The sequence below is a fragment of the Vanellus vanellus genome (assembly GCF_965231255.1).
Source record: "Vanellus vanellus genome assembly, chromosome: 17".
Lineage (NCBI taxonomy): Eukaryota > Metazoa > Chordata > Aves > Charadriiformes > Charadriidae > Vanellus > Vanellus vanellus.
The window spans coordinates 855,374-875,462 of record NC_138922.1 but is presented as its reverse complement, the minus strand read 5'-3'; positions in this window follow the sequence as shown (position 1 = coordinate 875,462).

Genomic DNA, 20,089 nt, shown 5'->3' with positions numbered 1-20,089 from the left:
CAACCCCAAAAGCCTATTCCAAAGTCAGCGTACTGCAACTGTGCCTCGGTAAAAGCACGGGTAAGTATTTCTGCCTCCATGGGTTCCTTTTTAAACCTGCTGACTGACTAGCAAATGACACAACAACTTTGGGGACCGTATTCTGATGCCTAAAAATCCCTGTTCCCCTTGGACAATATTACCACGACCATCCAAAATGAACAACCTGGCCTGACTGTGGAAGAATCATGATGCACGTGAAGCACTTGAAAATGTTGGGGCTCATCTCTTACCTGTAAGAAATTATGGCTTGAGACTTTGTTCCTAAATGCTCAGCTGATGAAAGGCAATGTTGGAGGTTCCTTAAATGACAACGTCTTGCTCCGACTGTCTGCTTCAAACTGCACGTGTGGGAAATGGAGAGAAGTCCCACACATTGCACTGGGTTGACCTGGCCTTGCCATCGGCCATCCCGGAAAGCGTGATCGTAGACTTCTTGGAATCAGAGGGGGATATTGATGGGAGGGGTAAGGACAACTAATTTCTCCTCACTTTGTGATTTGCTGCCTTAAGTGGAGGACAGGAGTCATTTTGCATTGACACACTATTTCTGGAGTCAGACTGCTTGTGACCTGGTAAGTGCTGATGCAAAGGTAACTGATCTTGGGAAAAACACAAGTCCATAATAGGCATAAAAGAACATCTCCGAGAGAAGGTCTAAAATAGATGCAGCTCCATTAGAGCTGCTGCTGCTGCTTGTGGGCTATGGAGTTCTCTGACCTTAAAGAGCTCGGGCATGAAAGAGTGTGGTGTGTCTCCTGAGCACAAAAGCATCAGCCCTATAGGAGGCACAAAGACATGGAGAAAGTATTTCTGACCTGCAGAAAGAAGTTCCTTACAGAGGCTTCTTGCCAACAACGTTGGATTCAGCTTTCCAGTTCTCTAAGTACTTACCGGCCATGCGCTCAGGCCACAGAAACTTTGCCTTGACGAAAAAAGTGCGTTCCACCCCAAGGACAAAAAAGGAGAACAGAGAAAGAAAGAGAAAGCAAAAGAGAAGGAGAGGAGAAGAGGCAGAAAGAGAAAAGGAGAGGGAAAGAATGGGAGACAGAGAGAGAAGGAAGAGTGAAATGTAGAAAAAGACAGAGAGAAAAGAGGAAGGGGAATCCACACTGCTCTTGTGAAATAACTGTCCATCCTCCCATTTCATGCCCATTGCCTTGCTACCTCAGTGCCGGTCTCGTTGGGTACAAGGTTGCCTTGGGAAACAGATCCGCTTTCTGAATGTCTGCTTTGTCCTGGCACTGCAGGAGGGGCAGGCAGGCAGGCTGCGTCTGGTGCCTCCTCACACCCCAAGTCCTCGTGAGCTGTGGTGCCAAAAGAAATGACTGAATACATTGAAGGGAGGTTCACCTTGAGAAAGCAGAGGTACTGGTGGAGAATGGGAGGGTGGGTAGAGTGCGTGACACTCTGGTGACAGCGGAGAGAGTAAGGGCACACTGAACCCTGCATGAGATGTTATTTTGTATGTGGATAAGCTAGTATTCCTGTGACCTTCACGCAAGCAACTATGAAGTGGACAATGAAGTGGACAACTATGAAGGACAATGACAGTGAAGTCATTGTCCTTCTCCTCATACCTCCAGCCTGGTCACAGCATTGGCATAAGTATGTCCTGCACGGCAATGACACTATATGCCAGCCAATAGATCAGAAGCCCTGTGTGAGCTGACAAAGAATTGAAAATCTCCTTTTAATGAAAGCAAATCCGATCCTGGGTTGCATCCATAAGGGTAATACTAGCAGAGTCAGAGACGTGATCATCCTAATCTACTCAGCACTTGTCAGGTCACACATGGAGTTGTGTGTCCATCTGTGATCTCCATAATTCAAGACATGGACAGACTGGAGAGGTTCCAAAGGAGGACCACAAAGTTGATCAAAGTACTGGAGAAACTGGCCCATGAGGAAACACTGAAGAAGAGTCAGGTGTTTTCTCCCTGGAGAAAAGATGGCTTATGGGGACACCTCATCACAGTTTTCCAGGACTTAAAGGGTGCTACAAAGAGAAAGGAGGCTCTTTCCTGACAAGGAGCAACATGGAGCAGACAAAGGGTAACAGGTGCAAGTTGCACCAGGAGAGGTTTTATCTTGATGTAAGAAGGATATTCTTACAGTGAGAACAATCATTCACTAGAACAACCTCCACAGGGAAACTGGTGGAGTCCCCATTGCTGGAGGTTTCCACAATGCAATTAGATAAGCTCATCTAGGTTCCCTTTCCCATGAAAGGCTGGGCCAGATAATCTGTTGTGGTCCCTTCCAACCTGGGTTGATCTACAATTCTATGATTTTTGAAATTTTTCATAAAGAAGGTTGTGGCAAAAGAGATGCAATATCTGTATGGCTTCCATTTATATCCTCAAAAGTGTCAGGCCTGAAAATGGAGCTGATATGTTTCCATACAAAGATCTTTATGTTTCTACTGTAGATGAATCATATCTCATAATCTTTTCTTCTCTCACTACAAGCTGGTTAATTACTCTTTCTAATACTGAACTTTGAATACTGATTTCTGTCATTTCTGCTTCATTCTCCAGCATCTCAGACATCCTTTTCTTCCCATTGACTTCTCTGTCTTTCCACCCTACTCATTTTGTAACTAAAGCTCCAGTGTGTGGTAGAAAAAGTATCCTCTATATTACCCTCATTTTATTTAAAACATTGTTCAGATGTCACCCTCTCAGGTTCACTGTGATGATAGGAGGAGGATAATTAGCTAACTCTGGTGCACTTTCAAGAACTGCTTATCCTAATATACCAGATCATAGTTTTTACCTTCCTGTCTACTGCTCAGTGAAATGGTACCTTCCCCTTAACTGCAGATTATCTGTCGCTGTAGCTTTTCAGGAAGACACTTGGAATCCACACTGAAAAAGGATAGCATCGCCATTACAAAAAATGCAACTCCCAACATTCCATAGCAGGAGAAATAACAACTTTGAGTTCCGTGCATTGAAGCTAGAGCACAAGTATACCAAACACTAATGACAGAGGGACAGCACTTGGAGGGGGAAAAGCCAACCATTCATACAAAAAAAACACCCCCCCAACAATTCTCCCCAATCTTCACCAGCAGCACTATCCTGGGGCTCATGCTCCATGGATTTTAGCTTGCATATCTCATAGTCATGCAATGAACATCCTGAAGTGCTTTTCATCCCAGAGGATGCATTCAAGTCTCTCATTAGTTATGTTGACTAGCGACTTTCTTCCAGAAGTCAGTTCATGTCTTCCACATTTTTGGGTTTGGTTTGGTTTTTTTTTTTTTTTTTCTGCACCAACATGGAATTCTCTACTAGGGATACCAGAGCAGATCTTAGAAACACGTTTCATTGCCAGGCAACACATCGTGCCAGCCACAGCATGGCACACAAACAGCCTGCATGAAATACAAAAAGATTCCCTCACCTTAATTTGGTCTGACCTAGTTCTTATTGTTTTTTACATGCAAGGTATGTCCTTACCATTGCCACGGTCCAGTACTCAGCTGCATCTTAGCAGAAGGGGAGGGATGAGAAGTTTTGCTCTGCTAGATTAGAGCGTTGGCATTTCTTTTTGGCTTGTGCTAACATTCCTGGGAGTTCTCATTTTACACAGAGGGCAGCAGAAACACTGCCGCAGCATAGTCTGGGCATTCCCTGTCAGACAGTTAATCGGGATCCACAGGGTACATCGATGCCTCCAGCATGCCCTCCTCATACTGAGAGTCTGGTTGACAATAGCACTTGGAAGCTGCAAATCCCACGGGGAACATTTTTGAATACAATAATCTGGTTTACCAGATAATCCAAAGAAGTACAAAACTCAGTTTAACTGAAACTGTTTGTCTGTTTTACCTGTGAGCTTTTTAATGTAACTTACTACATTGCAGATATGTCTGTACATGTCCGAGTGTTTCAGTATTTACTACATTTCTGACAGCTTCACTATTACCCTTGAAGGTGACAAAAAACTGTCATTTGAAGAGTGATGACGTTAACTATATCATTGGGCCTAATTTGTTCAAATGTGAGAAAAGGTTCTAAAAGATGATCCAAATGGTCTCATTTCAAGCATCAATATATGCTTATATATTTATATGTCTAGTATAAGCTTTTTATGAGCAGAAGACCTTGCAGGAGAGACTGCATAAAAAACAGTAAAAATTGAAGTATAAAAAGAGCACTACAAGAAAACAAGCAGAAAAGATAAACAATTTATGCTGGTTTTTACTTCAGAAGGGAGGAAGTTTCCAGAAAGAACGTCTGTTAATAGAGCAAAATGTGAGCAACCCTTTTAACTTAAGGTCTGCATTAGATACTTTAGATTGTAGGAGAAAATAATATCTTGAACAGTAACACATCTGTTGCAGCAAATTTTATATACCCAGCAATATTAAAAAAAAAAAAACAACACAAAATAACAGATTGAATTGTTGTAGAAGTGACTTGTTGTTTAAATCATGTTTAGTACCAAGGGAATAAAATGTTGTACCTGTAATACCAGACTTTTAAAACTTTACTGATTGTGGGGAAGTAAATCTGTCAGTCTGACATCTACATAAGACAAATTCATAGAAACCACAATAAGAAGAGAACTGGAAAGTGAAAGCTGTGTCTCACAATACATTTGACCTCAAGAGAATCAACAGGGACATGGATAAGAATGACCTAGTCAATACAGTATGATGAGATTTTGAAAGGTATACACATGCTCCCACATGACATGGGCAAAAGTTGCTTTGATGGGAAAGAAATGTTTACTTTGTGAATTAGAAGACAGGACATGAAGCATGGAAACAAACGCCTAGCTGAGATGGGAAGCCACAAGCAGAGTCCCACAGAGATGTGAGTTTAGGGCCTGTGCAGTTCAACATATGCATAAATAGTCTGGAAAAAAATGACTTAAAAAAATGACAAAATCGTGGTAAGATCTGCTTGTGATACTGAAATTGCATGGAATGTCATGACTCAGAATGATTGGATGGTTGCCTAACAGGTCAGTTGAAAGTTAGGTTAGTGATATTTAATATTTATAATCTAATCATTTCTCTACATCCCAAAAAATTGTTTATTCATTAAAAAGATCTTGGTATATTTATGATGGTTCTTTGAACTGTCAGCCTAAAAGCAGATTGACCATACAGATGGAAAAATAGGAGTTTTTATGCAAGACACCAATGACAGATCAGAATATATCATTACATCATGGTATAAATCATTCATGTGCTCAAAGCTTGAATATTGAATTTAGTTTCAGTAACCAGATCCCAAAAAGGGGCAGAGAAGGGTCTCAAGTAATATCAGAGACAGAGAACTGCTCCCATACAAGGACATCTTCAGATGCAAGAAGAGATGATTGAAGCAGGATGTGATAGACATCTATAAAATCAATAGTTGTGTGGACAAGGGGAAGATAAATAGATTGTGTCATATGTAGATACAAAGCAACAAGCAGCAAGTAAACTTACTTTTAATGTTAGTAACGCAAACATGCCTTTCTGCATTTCTTTGTCAGCTGCTACATGAAGGAACAGCACATAAATTTTCCCGTGCCATCTGGCACACATAAAACAGCACCTCATGTGACAGTTCACAGTACTAAACTGCAGCATCTCTGAGACACATAGCAGGATGTATCCTGACAGCCTACGGCCCAGCTATGCTCCTCAGAGACGATCCTTCAGGCACACTGCCCCAGAGTGTTTACTCAACATCAGTATCTACACTGTCTTTGTACCCAAAAGAGCACATCTTGGGCACAGGATGATGTGGTGCAGCATTGATAACACCACTACTGTGGCTTCTGGGCATGGTATACTGTCTTCCTTCTGTGCATGGGCTGCAGGAAACTGTGGTGTAACAACTGTTCCACAGCCAGCAGAGAAACTGCTGCTAAGGTGGGAAAAAGTCAGGTATGGAGCACTGTGAGGTGGGGAAAGGAGCGCTTCCCGACCAGGCAGCCAGCCTGTCAGCTGAACCCCTTCAGCTGGCAGGGCTGCAGGGACCTTTGCTCCTCAAAATATTCTGGCAGTGTCTGAGATAACAAGTGAATGATGAGCATATTTGGAAAGTTCCTCTGGCTGACCTGGCTGGGAAGGCACAAGCCTCGCTATTCCTTTTCTGTATTAGCCACGTGCGTTACTTGCACAGCGCTGACAAGGAGGAAGCCTGACGGAAAGCAAATCCATCAAAATAAAAAGGAGAAGAACTGAACGGAATGGTATGTTTGTGATCAGTGTCCAGCCCAATATGCCCTATTGGTAAAAGCCTTTGGCATAGGGTAGCCAGATTGTTCATTTAGGACATTTTCCAGGTCCATAGAATCATAGAATGGTTTAGGTTGGAAAAGACCTTGAAGATCATCGAGTTCCAATCCCCTGCCCTAGGTAGGGACACCTCCCACTAGCCCAGGTTGCCCAAGGCCACGTCCAGCCTGGCCTTGAACACCTCCAGGGACGGGGCCTCAACAACCTCTCTGGGCAACCTGTGCCAGTGCCTCACCACCCTCAAAGTGAAAAACTTCTTCCTAATGTTCAATATGAACTTGCCCTCTTCTAGTTTAAAGCCATTCACCCTCGTCCTATCGCTACATGTCCCAGTAAAAAGTCCTTCCCCAGCTCTCTTGTAGGCCCCCTTTAGGTACTGGAAGGCCACAATAAGATCTCCTCGGAGCCTTCTCTTCTCCAGCCTGAACAGCCCTAACTGTCCACATGAAAAGAACAAACACTCAAAGGGAAAACCACAGTAAAGTGTAATTTCCTAAGTGAAATTCAGATGCGTTTGCACACACAGCTCATTCTCAGGTGGCAGTGAAGGTAGCAGGACAGATGGGAAGCCATTCAGTTCAAGACTGTAGAAGATGTAGAAGGTGTGTGCAGGCTATTCATTGCCACACAGCCTCAGACACCAGCGAGGCTCAGCCACTGCCAGGGAGACACTGCTCGGGGCTGGCCTTGGGGCTGACCCAGAGCAACTGCCATGTCCTGACTCGCCTGTCACCACCAGCCAACACGCAGCAGCAAGGCGGGTAGGTCCCCCTCGGAGAGCCTGCAGGCCAGGTGCTGCTGCTCCGGAGCCAGGGCAGACTCTGGTCCCTGGGAGGGAGGACATCCCTCTGTCTGCACAGGCAGGCGGCCTGAGCACAGGCAGCATCAGACATGCAGCCACTGCTCGTGGCTCTGGGCAGAGTGTGCACATGGGAGGCGAAGCACTCCATACACCCACCCCATGGCTGCAAAGCCACAGCCTTGGATGCTCACTGGGTTCAGATGCCAAGGTGTGACCACCGCACAGGGGGGCCAGGCTCACAGCCGAGCAAATCCCACTGGCAGGCTGCTATGGGTGGTGGAGACACACCACCAGGGCTTTCAGCCAAGCTGCTTGACCCAGGACTTGCCCTCTTCTTGTCTGGACAAGGCAGCTCAGGCCACGCCTGGTGATACTGGCTCCGGGCTGCTGTTGGTTTCAGTTTGGCAAGTCATTGATGTGAAATGCATGAGACAGAGAGCTCAGGGAGGCAACACCCCATAGGTTTGCTCTGTAAGGATCTGTCCCATTTAAAAACAGGCAGGTGGCTTGCAGTGCTTCTTGGGCACTGGCCAAAACCCAGAAGCAAAGGAGCAGCTCCAGAAGACGGACGCTATGCTGGCAAGAGGAGGAGCTGAATGACCAGGACTGATGGCAGGCCTGAGACATGTTCAACTACCATTGGGAGTTTTGAGGGGCCAGAAAAGTGCCATATCAGACAAAGGCAGGAGCAAGTATGGTGGCATGAACATGTGGCAGCTGGGCAGACATGGTAACCCTGCAGCATGTTGCCTTGGGTCTGGAGCTCTTGTATGGGGTCCGTTGAAGCTCAGGGATGTCTTGTCCCTCCAGCAGGTTTGGCTGAGAATGTGCAGAGTATTTCCGAGCAGGTGTCATCAGGGTTTTATACAGTTCCACTGCTGCTACCCCTGCAGTTTCCCAATGTCAGCTGATGTACTCAGCATCATCTTGCCTCTTTGTGAAGCCTACAGAACTCCTGTGACTTCCACTGATGCTCTGAACTCTGTCTCTCAGGCATTCTTGCTGACGAACTCTCTTCCTACCTCAGAATTAGTATAGGAGGATAGTTTTTACCCCAGTGTCACACAGCTCACATGGATCAAATATCAAGTTATAATTTCAGCTGTCATTTTAGCCTTCAGTACACACATTCCAGGAAAAACAGTATTTTTCTTCTAAGAAACTACTTGTGCCTTATTTATGCTAGCATACCCTTCAGGCATGGTGATAGTAAACAACCCAGTTCCTTGGAAACAGGAAAAATTACCAACTTTCTTATCACAGAGACTGCAGTCAGATTAATACCTTAATAAGAATCACACAATTTTAACAGGTCCTCATTTCAAGCTGGAGGTAATGTGCCCATGCCTGGGATTCTGAATTTCTTGACATTAACTTGTTCCAGTTCCTTGCAAATATAATCTCAGTGTTGAGTTCTCTGAAACTGTAATGGTTGTATTTATGAACAATTTTTTCCCTAAAATAATTATTATTTTTCATCACATCTGTAACTTTATTCTTTACGTTTTCTTTTTGTCATTTAGAGCAGGAAGATCAGTTATAGCTCTCCAACAGCAATACCTGCTCTCCTTTTTATTTAAGACATATCTGTAGGCCTCAGAGCTGTGGAAATAACTTTGTGAACTGGGTATAAGCAGGTGTAGTGAGAATTCCATTGCATGATTTCTGGGGCAAGGATTTTGCAAAATTACTTCACCTATGGATCTAATTCACATTCAGGTCTGGCTGAAGGCATCCCTGTGTGCGCTAGTCCATCATTGTACTTGTAGAGGCAGAGCCTTTTTTAGTGTCAACAACCACTGGGTCTTCTGGGAGCTTTAAAATGGCAGAGCTGCTAGATATAACCCTATCTTTTCATCTCAGTCTCTTCATCTCCTCCAAGCTCAGGATCGGTGCATACCTAAGAGCAAGAAATCAGGAAGCAGGAGACCTGCATGGCTGAGCAGAGAGGTTCTGAAAAAACTCTGAAAAAAGGGAGTTTACAGTATGTGGAAGAAGGGGCTGGGGATGAGTATAAGGCAGCTGTCAGGTTATGCAGGGATGAAACAAGGAAAGCCAAGGCAGCCTTGGAATTTAACCTGGCGAGGGACGTCAAGGCCAATAGGAAGGAATATGTTTATATAGGAGGCAAAAGGAAAACTAGGGAAAACGTGGGCCCGCTGTTGGTGCTGAGGTGACAGATGATGCAGGGAAGGTGGAGTTGCTGAATGCCTTCTTTGCTTCTGTCTTCACTGCTCAGGCCAGCCCTCAGGAGTCCCAGACTTTGTGGGTAACTGAGAAAGTCTGGAAGGAAGCAAGACTTCCCCTTGGTTGAAGAACAACATGTTAGAGATCAGTTAAGTAAACTGGATACCCACAAGTCCATGGGTCCTGATGGGATGCACCTCGAGTGCTGAGGGAGCTGGTAGAAGTCATTGCTGGGCTGCTCTCCATCATCTTTGATAGGTCCTGGAGAACAGGTGAGATGCCTGAAGACTGGAGGAAAGCCAATGTCCCTCCAGTCTTCAAAAAGGGCAAGAAGGATGACCTGGGAAACTACAGGCCGGTCAGCCTCACCTCCATCCCTGGAAAGATGATGGAACAGCTTGTTCTGGGCGTCATCTCCAAGCATCTGGAGGAAAAGAAGGTTATCAGAAGCAGTCAACATGGATTCACCAAGGGGAAGTGATGTCTGACTAATCTGATAGCCTTCTATGATGACGTGACAGGATGGGTGGATGAGGGGAGGGCAGTGGATGTGGTCTACCTTGACTTAAGGAAGGCTTTCGACACTGTCTCCCACATCATCCTCACAGGCAAGCTTAGGAAGTGTGGGTTAGATGAATGGACACCGGGGTGTATTGAATAGTGGTTGACAGATAGAACTCAGAGGGTTGTGGTTAGTGGTGCAGAGTCTAGTTGGAGGTCAGTAACAAGTGGTGTTTCTCAGGGGTCAGTACTGGGTCTAGTCCTGTTCAATATATTCATCAATGACATGGATGAAAGGATAGAGCACACCATCAGCAAGTTTGCTGATGACACAAAACTGATAGGGGTGGCTGACATGCTGGAAGGCTGCGCCGCCATACAGCGTGACCTGGACAGGCTGGAGAGTTGGGCGGAGAGAAACCTTATGAAATTCAACAAGGGCAAGTGTGGGGTACTGCATCTGGGGAGGAATAACCCCATGCACTGGTACAGGTTGGGGGCTGACCTGCTGGAGAGCAGTTCTGTGGAAAGGGACCTGGGAGTCCTGGGGGACAACAGGATGCCCATGAGCCAGCAATGTGCCCCGGTGGCCAAGAAGGCCAATGGTCTCCTGGGGTGTATCAAGAAGAGTGTGGCCAGCAGGTCGAGGGAGGTCATCCTCCCCCTGTACTTTGCCCTGGTGAGGCTGCATCTGCAGTACTGTGTCCAGTTCTGGGCTCCCCAGGTCAAGAAGGACAGGGAACTGCTGCAGAGGGTCCAGCAAAGGGCTACAAAGATGATTAGGGGATTGGAGCATCTTTCTTACGAGGAAAGGCTGAGGGACTTGGGGCTTTTTAGTCTGGAGAAAAGAAAACTGAGGGGGAATCTTATCAATACTTATAAATAATTAAAGGGAGGGTGCCAGGTAGATGGGAACAGTCTTTTTTCAGTGATAGAACAAGAAGTAACAGGCACAAACTTGAACACAGGAAGTTTCATTTGAGGGTGGCAGAGCACTGGCACAGGCTGCCCAGAGGGGTTGTGGAGTCTCCCACACTGGAGACGTTCCAAACTCGCCTGGACGCCGTCCTGTGCAACTACTTTAGGTGACCCTGCTCTGGCAGGGGGGATGGACTAGATGATCTCTAGAAGTCCCTTCCAACCCTGACCATTCTGTGATTCTGTGATCTCCATGTTCTTTACCATGCTGAAGCTGTAGAACTGTGATTTAACTGTGATTTTGTTGTTTGGGTTTTTTTTGTTTATTTTTGTTGTTGTTTGGGGTTTTTGTGTGTTTTTTTGTTTTGTTTTGTTTTTGGTTTTTGTTCTTACCAGGTCACAAAATAGAGAACTTTTGCTATTGAATACATTACATTTTGCACCAGAGTGACATAACACATGTCCCCCTGGTATACAAATACCCAACTCCAGGAAATGGATGAATTCATAGAAAATTCAAAGACACGATTGCTGGCTCAGAAAGTCTCCAAGCAACAAATCAGAGGGGCTCTGGCAGTATTCTCAGCAAGATCACTACACACTTGCTATGTTCATATATTCTAACTGGAAATTCCCTCATGGCAAGTATCAGACTCAAGATCCTGGGCTAGGAAAATCTTGATACAGATATTCTTATGTTCATTCCCATAATATGAACAATCACTAGGACTCAAATGTGACAACGGGTGTTTCAAAGGGTCAGAGACAGTCATTGTTGAGACATTTCCACTTAGTTCCACAATTCAAACTGCACCAAAATGCAGCCACTCGCTCTCAGACTCTTTTCAATAACCGCAGAACATGGGGGAGAAGCAGTTGTATTATAAGGTGTGGCAGAAAGTGGGGCAACTACCTGATCTGGCTCTAGGTGACACCAGGCTCTAGGCGGCCATGCTTGTGCAAACATGTTGAACCAAATGACCTCCAGAGGCCCCTTCCAACCTCAGCCGCTCGGTCATTCTGTAATTCTGTGAATTTCTCAAGAAGGATCTATTTTCAGCATGCCTCGATCCCTCTCCTCCATGGGGAATGTCAGCACTCCAGTGCTTTGCCCAAGACACAATGCTGTGCAGGACAGTCTGTATCCAGAGATGTCTTTCAATCTGCCTCTTCTTTTTCAGCTGTGCATGTTTTGCTTCCAGCATTGGTAGAGTCCAGCCCTACAGAGATGGAGGAAACAAGAATGGCAGGAAAGTAATGATTGGCAGGAACCAGTTCCTTTTTAATTTTTGCTTCAAAGTTTGTTTCATTCAGTAATATTTTCCATAACATTGTTTGGGCACCCTTTACCTAGGTACATTTTATAAACATGGTAATTCACTGCTTTCCTTCTACTACCTCACTGTACTCAATCAAATTATACAAGTGTAGAAATAGGAACCAGCAGCAGTAGTTACATTTAAGAGTAGTAACAGTGCAGACTCCTCCTAAATGTTTAACAGATTTTAACTCCTCCATTTAATAGAACTGAAAGATGAAAGGAAACATTGCTCAAATTAATGCATCAGTTTTAAGTGATAAATATTAGACTTTTTTTGCTTTCTTGGTAGATTTAGTAAAAAAAAAATGCTTGCTTTTTCAGTAAGAGCTCTCACAAATGAACTTGGCCTTTCAATCTCACTTAGCTGCTAAAAGCTGACAGTGACAGAGATTTGTAAACACTGAAATTTTAGCTGAACCTAAAGAAGCAGTTCTTCAAGATAAGGTGAGTTGAAATAGTAAATTGCATATGATGGGCGATCCTACTTCTCCAACCCTTCCCCTTCCAGGACTGAACAAAAATGGACGCGCTCCAACAGGTCCATGTCCTTCTTATGTTGAGGGCTCCAGAGCTGGATGCAGTACTCCAGGTGGGGTCTCACGAGAGTGGAGTAGAGGGGCAGAATCACCTCCTTTGACCTTCTGGCCACACTTCTTTCGATGCAGCCCAGGATACGGTTGGCCTTCTAGGCTGCGATTGCACATTGCTGGCTCATGTTGAGCTTCTCATCAATCAGCACACCCCCAGGTCCTTCTCCTCAGGACTGCTCTCCAGCAATTCCCTGCAGAGCCTGTATTTGTGTTTGGGATTGCCCCGACCCAGATGTAGGACCTTGCACTTGACCTTGCTGAACTGCATGAGGTTGGCTTGGGCCCACCTCTCCAGCCTGTCCAGGTCCCTCTGGATGGCATCCCTCCCCTCCAGCGTGTCTACCTCACCAAACAGCTTGGTATCATTGGCAAACTTGCTGAGGCTGAACTCAACCCCACTGTCTGTGTCACCGACAAAGGTAATGAACAGTACAGGTCCCAGTGCCGATCCGTGAGGAACATCCCTCATCACTGATCTCCACAAGAAGGACATGGGCTTGTTGGAGCAGGTCCAGAGGAGGGCCACAAAGATGCTCTGAGGGCTGGAGCACCTTTATTGTGAGGACAGGCCGAGAGAGTTGAGGATGTTCAGCCTGGAGAAGAGAAGACTCTGGGGAGATCTTATAGCTGCTTTTCAGTATCTGAAGGGCACCTACAAGAAAGCTGGAAAGGGACTTTTTACGAGGCTGGTAGTGATAGGCCGAGGGGGAATGGCTTCAAACTGGAAGAGGGGAGATTTAGAATAGATATTAGGAAGAAAGTTTTCACTCTGAGGTGGTGAGGCACTGGAAGACGTTGCCCAGGGAAGCTGTGGCTGCCCCATCCCTGGAGGTGTTCAAGGCCAGGTTGGACGGGGCTTGGAGCAACATGGTCTAGTGGGAGGTGTCCCTGCCCATGGCAGAGGGATTGTAACTGGATGATTTTTAATGCCGCTTCCAACCTAAACCGTTTTATGATTCTATGATCTTGAATGCTTCTGTCATGAGCAAAATTTGTTATTTCACTATTTACTTGCATACGACTTACAAATAAGTACATCATAACACACATTCCAGCACAGCTCACTATGGGATTCTACTGAAAATGTTCCTCCACTGTGAAAACCAGTCCTATTAGATTTTATCATTTGATTTATATCCATTGTTTCCTACATTTTACACATCATAAATCCTGAGAATAGCCTTTCTACTTCTCCCATGATGGCTTCTTTCTTTAACTGATTATGATGAGGGACTTCACTGAAAATGTCTTGATTGTCTAGCCTCATAATTTCAAATAGATTTTCTTCTCTGTCTGATTGTGTATCCCTTCAAGAAATCCACTTTCATGAGGCATGGCTTTCCTCTCTTCTGCTTTTACAGAATTATCCAGCTTGTCAGGTATGAAGACTCCCTTTCCTAGAATTATTCACAGAATCACAGAATTACAGAATGGCTGAGGTTGGAAGGGACCTCTAGAAGTCATCTGGTCCAACTCTCTTGCTCAAACAAGGAAACCTAGAAGCTGTTCAGGACAATGTCCAGATGAGTTTTTAATAACTCTAAGGATGCAGACTACACAACCTCTCTGGGCAACCTGTCCCAGTGCTCGGTCATCTTCACAGAAAAAAAAAATGTTTCCTAATGTTACAGAGCCTCCTGTGTTTCAGCTTGTACCCATTGCCTCTTACCGTTGTCACTAGGCACCGCTGAAAAGATCCTGGCTCTATCTTCTTTACACCCTGCCTCACCCAGTAAATAAATACACCAGGTATTTATATACTTTGATGAGATCCCCCTGAGACTTCTCTTCTCCAGGTCCCCTCAGTTCCAGCTCTCTCAGCCTTTCCTTACTGGAGATGCTTCAGTTCCTTAATCATCTTCACAGTCCATTGTTGGCCTCTCTCCAGTATGTCCATGTCTCTCTATGTCATGCCTTCTTGTGGAGCCCAGAACTGAACAAGTACTCCAGCTGTGGCCTCACCAGTGCTGAGCAGAGGGGAAGGATTCCCTCCCTCAATCTGCTGGCAGCACTCCTCCTAATGCAGCCCAGGACACTGTTAGCCATCTTTGCAACAAGGTCACATTGCTGGCTCAAGTTCAGCTTGGTGTCCACCAGGACCCCCAGGTCCTTTTCTACAAAGCTGCTTTCCCATTGGTCACCCCTGGAAAATATTGGTACCTGGGGTTGTTCCTCCTTCCCAGGTGCAGGCTCCTCGTTGAACTGTATGAGGTTCCTGTCAGCCTACTTCTCCAGTCTGTCAAATTCCTTCTGATGGCAACCTTACCTTCTGGCATATCAGCCAGTCCTCCCAGTTTTGTGTCATCAGTGAACTTGCTAAGGGTGCAATCTGCCCCATTGTCCAGATCATCAATGAAGATGGTAAAGAGGACTGGACCTAGTATTGAACCCTAGGGTACACCACTAGTCCTTGGTCTCCAATTAGACTTTGTACCACTCATCACCACCCTCTGAGCCTGGCCATTCAGCCAGTTTTCAATCCAACTCACTGTACGTTCGTCCAACTCACATTTCAACAGTTTCTCTGTGAGGATCTTATGTGAGATGGTGTCAAAGGCCTTCCTGAAGTCAAGGTCAACAATACCACTGCTCCGCACTACCAGGCCAGTCATTTCACCACAGAAGGTGATAAGGTTCATCAAGCATGACTCCTCTTTGGTGAAGAAATGCTGACCACTCCTGATGATTTTCATGTCCTTCAGGTGCCTGGAAATGATTTCCAGGGTTAGTTGCTCCAACACCTTCCCAAGGATCAAGGTGAGGCCTGTAGTTCCCTGGGCCCTCCTTCTTTGCCCTTCTTGAAGATAGGAGTGGCATTTGCTTGCCTTCAGCCTCCAGGTACTTCTGCTAATCGCCGTGATTGATCAAAGATTATCAAGAGTGACCTCACAATGACACCAACCATCTCCCTCAGAATTTGTGGGTGTATCCCTTCGGGGTCCATGGATTTTTGTATATCCAGTTAGCTTAAGTATTCCCTGACATGATCCTCTTCCACCAAGGGTATTTCTGCCTTGTCCAGGCTTTCTCCCTTCTCTCTGTGACATAAGATTTCTGAAGGTCTTTCTAGCAGCATTCAGTATCTCAGCCTTTTCCATGTCTTGTGTCACCAGGGTCCTCAACCCCTTCAGCAATGGGCTTAGATTTTCTTCAGTCTTTCTTTTGTCATCTATGTACTTACAGAAGCCCTTCTTGCTGTCTTTTACATCTTTGGCCAGATTCAATATCATTTGGGCTTTGGCTTTACTAACCTCATCCCTGCATGCTCAGACAGCGTCTCTGTATTCCTCCCAGGTTACATGTCCACCCTCTGTATGCTGCCTTTTTGCATCTTGAGTTTTGCCATGAGCTCCTTATTCATAGAATCATGGAACCATAGAATCGTCTAGGTTGGAAGGGACCTTTAAGATCATCAAGTCCAACAATCAACCTAACACTGTCAAACCCACCACTAAACCATGTCCCTCAGCACCACATCTACCCGTCTGTTAAATACCTTCAGGGATGAAAATTCTACCACTTCCCTGGGCAGCCAGTTCCAATGCTTGATAACCCTTTTAGTGAAGAACTTTTTCCTAATATCCAATCTAAACCTCCCCTGGCACATATTGAGGCCGTTTCCTCATCCTATCACTTTTTACTTGGGAGAAGAGACTGACCGCCACCTCTCTACACTCTCCTTTCAGGGAGCTGTAGAGAGTGATAAGGTCTCCCCTCAGCCTTCTTTTCTCCAGGCTAAGCAACCCCAGTTCCCTCAGCCACTCCTCATAAGACCTGTTGTCTGGACCCCTCACCAGCTTCATTGCCCATCATCCATGCAGTCGTCCTGCCATTTTCTTTACCTGAATTACTACTCCATCCTGACCATGTGCCTCAATAAAGGCAAATGGTAAAATTACCTATTGTTACGTATGGAGTTTCACATATTTGAGTCTCACGTGTTAGAGATCTGTCAGCTATGGATGAAATACTTCGGGCCTTGAAAAAGCAGGTCTAGGTATCTCAAGAACGTCCTTGATGAAACAAAATTATTTTCAGTGGGAAAAAGTAAACTGAGAAGAGCCATGAAAGAATTTTATGGGCAAAAAAAGTTGATAAGTGCAAAGTAATACACACAGACAAAACAACCCAAACAATCAAATATCGTGATGGACAGTGTTCAGATCTATGGAGGTGCAGTATTAACACTGAATGTGATCAGATCTTGAAAGAAAGAAGGTAGAACTAGAAAATTATAGGGCAGAATGTCAAAGTTAATGAGAACTAAATAATGATTTCCATACAAGAAGAGATAAAATAGATTGGTATTATTTGCCTTGTTATGCGGAGAGGGATTATTGATTTTTTTTCTATTATGGGAAGAACTAGGGATTGACAGGGAAATAAGCACCACTGAAGTAAAGAAAGTACTTTTCATTAAATTATTTTAAACTATAAATCTCATTGCCAGAGAGCTCTTTGGATGCCAAAAGTAAAATTGGTCCTGAAGTGATTAAATCAAAGGAAAAAAAAAATCTAGCAAAAGCTCTTGAACACAGTTGCGTGTCCTCCTATGGATCTCTAAACTCAAGATTTCCAGAATGTTGGAAGACACCCAAATGAATGTTATTTTATATTTATACCTAGAGATGGAATACAATTTAATGAACAAGGTGGCTGTTCTCCCTGATACATTGTGCTGTATTATGTTACAATTGAAAGAAGTGAGTACTTCAGTCAGAAGCTGAGTACTATTTAATAATCTGACAAAGATAAGCAGTGCAGACCACAGTAGAATCCACATCTCATATCCAAGGTCTGTAAGTAGAGAGCTCTGTAAAAGGAGAGCTGTCATCAGACTTATGGTGGCCTCAGAAAAGGTTAAGGTATGCACACAAATGTCACCATGCTTGCCCAGTGAATGATTGTCCCTGCTCCCTTAGCTCAGATTCATGGAGCATCTATGGCCTAAGTTATTAGTAGTTACCCTCATCCCTCTAGTCAGCATTAGTTGAAATTCCCTCCTTAGGAATCTTCTCATATTATTTATAGGAGATTTATTCACATAGCTAGTGAGAGACCAAAATCTTCTAATTATATCTAGTAACATCACTTTCCAGTTTTCAGTGCATTCGGTTTGCCAGACAATGCTTTGCCAAAAACAAGGTTTGCCAAAAATGCTTTGCCCAAAGACAGAGGAGGCATTTGCAGCATGTGCTGACCAGACTCTATAAAAGAGTCCCTGAATCTGGGCTGTACTGTCTCCAGAGAAAACTTCATGGTAAGTGCATGTCTGTGGCTGACAGAAAGGGACAGCGTCCCTGCAGTCCACATGTCCCACTTCAGCCCTGCTGTCCCGGTGTATGTATCTGTGTCTGCAAGGATTTAATAACTGTACGATAAAGCATGTCAGTATTTTGACATTGCGACCTGCCTGTGGAATTCTGTGCAGCAGTAATGAGGGATCTGCCATTTCTGCCTTACAGCACTGATCGTTCTCCAGCCTGCAAGGCACCTTCTCGTATCATAAGAGGTAAGAGCCTGATTTATTCACACTTAAGGGACAAACAAAAGCGTGGCAGATTTCTGTCGAACGGATTTCTTCACGGTGACAAACTGCTGTAAAATTGTGGGGGCAATTGTTGTATGCCCATATATTCCTGGCCACTGCTCAGTTATGGTAGATACAGCATGCTGACGGTTGGGTAGGCTGTTCATGGCAAGCAAGCTTTCCAAAGTGGCTGTGCTTGAAGCCACTAGCCACAGATGTCATGCCAGGAATTGCTTCTCGGGGATTCCTTATGTTTAATTATGGATCAGTGAAGTTAGATGATCTGTTCTGGCACGAAGTCCAGATAGAGACAGCCAACAGAACAGACTATTGCAAAATCTTGAAGTTTTTTATCAAATTATATGTATTACTGTGCATGATACTAGCCAAAAATGTATATGAATATACTTTTCAGACAATACTGCAGGGTTACAATCTGCATTTGGTCCTTGTACTAGGAAACCTGGTAAAAATGCAAAAATCAACTCAGCAACAAAACAAACAAACAAAAAAAGGAGATTCCTTCCTCTGAAACAAAACAGAGTAAAGTGAAGGATCTGCATGCTACTAGGAGTTGTTGCAAATGTTAACATTTCATTGGCTTATTTAGGTAATTAAAAGTCACGACATGACATCTAAATAAGTTGCTTGTTTGTCTAATCTTCCCAGGAACTCAGGTGCTTTCTATTACTGGACACATGGTGTTTCCTTGGAAATACAGTACTGCAGTTAGATATCCAGCTTTGATTTGTAAATTCTTGAACTAACCTTCTAACTTTGCATATAATTATTTTCACAAATAATTAGCATGCAAAGAAATAAGTAGTTATGCAGTATTTTAACTTAACATATTATCTGTCTTTAGATACCATTTGCTTATCTACTACTTCCCAGAGTTGTCCCTTGCAACAGATTTCTGCCATAGTCAAGGAAATTTCAGTGCAGTTGATTTGAGGTGACAGCCACACTAAAATTTAAGCATGAGATCAAATAGGATAGGATAGGATAACTGTAACTTATACACTTAAGTTCTTGGACAATGGAACATGGGGGAAAAAAAATGTCTTATTTTGTTCAGACAGATCTCTAAAATTTCAAGTATGACTTTCTTAGATCATTAAAATTGTATTATTGTCCACACCCAGAATTATTTCTAATTTAGACCTGGGTATATCTCCCTGTTTAAACACAGAAACAAATTTGTTTGTATCTCTAAGGCGCCAAAAGGACACAATTTGGTAAGCAAAGGGGGCCCAGCTCGCACTGACTAGTATAGCTGATAGCACAGATAACATTCACGGATCGTTTCAACAGTAGGAAAGCAGCCATACACCCCCACTTTATAATCAGAATCTATGCTAAAACGTGAGGAGGCTGGAATCTGAGCTTTCTTTAGCCTGAGGGGGTTTGCTTTGTCCCACCCATGCTTTAGATGATTGCCCTTGCCACAAGGCTGGAAGGCATTCTTCATCACAGGACCTTTCTTTCTTCTGGAGGAGGTGTGCCATTGTGCAACCAAGAAGGCAACACTCATGGAAGGAGGACAAGCAGGAGGGCAGTTGCTGGAAGGGTGCAGTTGTTTAGAACCTGCACTTGGTGTTTCTGGCCCTAAAACACCCCTTTGAGTGACACAGAGAGAGAAGGTCCACACCTTATTTCAAAGACTGATGTTACAATGCTGGCCTGTTTAAACAGTTTGTGGTAAGAAGAAAACAGCTCCAGAGAATGATTCAGAGCAGCAGCAAAAGATATAGTTATTCCTCAGAACACCTTCTAGGCTCACCTACCTCTATTTTGTGCATAGGCAAGCAAGGCTTTTATTATGGGCTTTTTGGTTTGGCAGCTCTGGGTAGGTTGTGTGAATATCCTCTTCCTCTGGCATGGTGCCTCACTGTGATGCTTCAGTTCTGCTTTGGAAACCATTCCTTAATATTTACTTGCAGAAGGACAC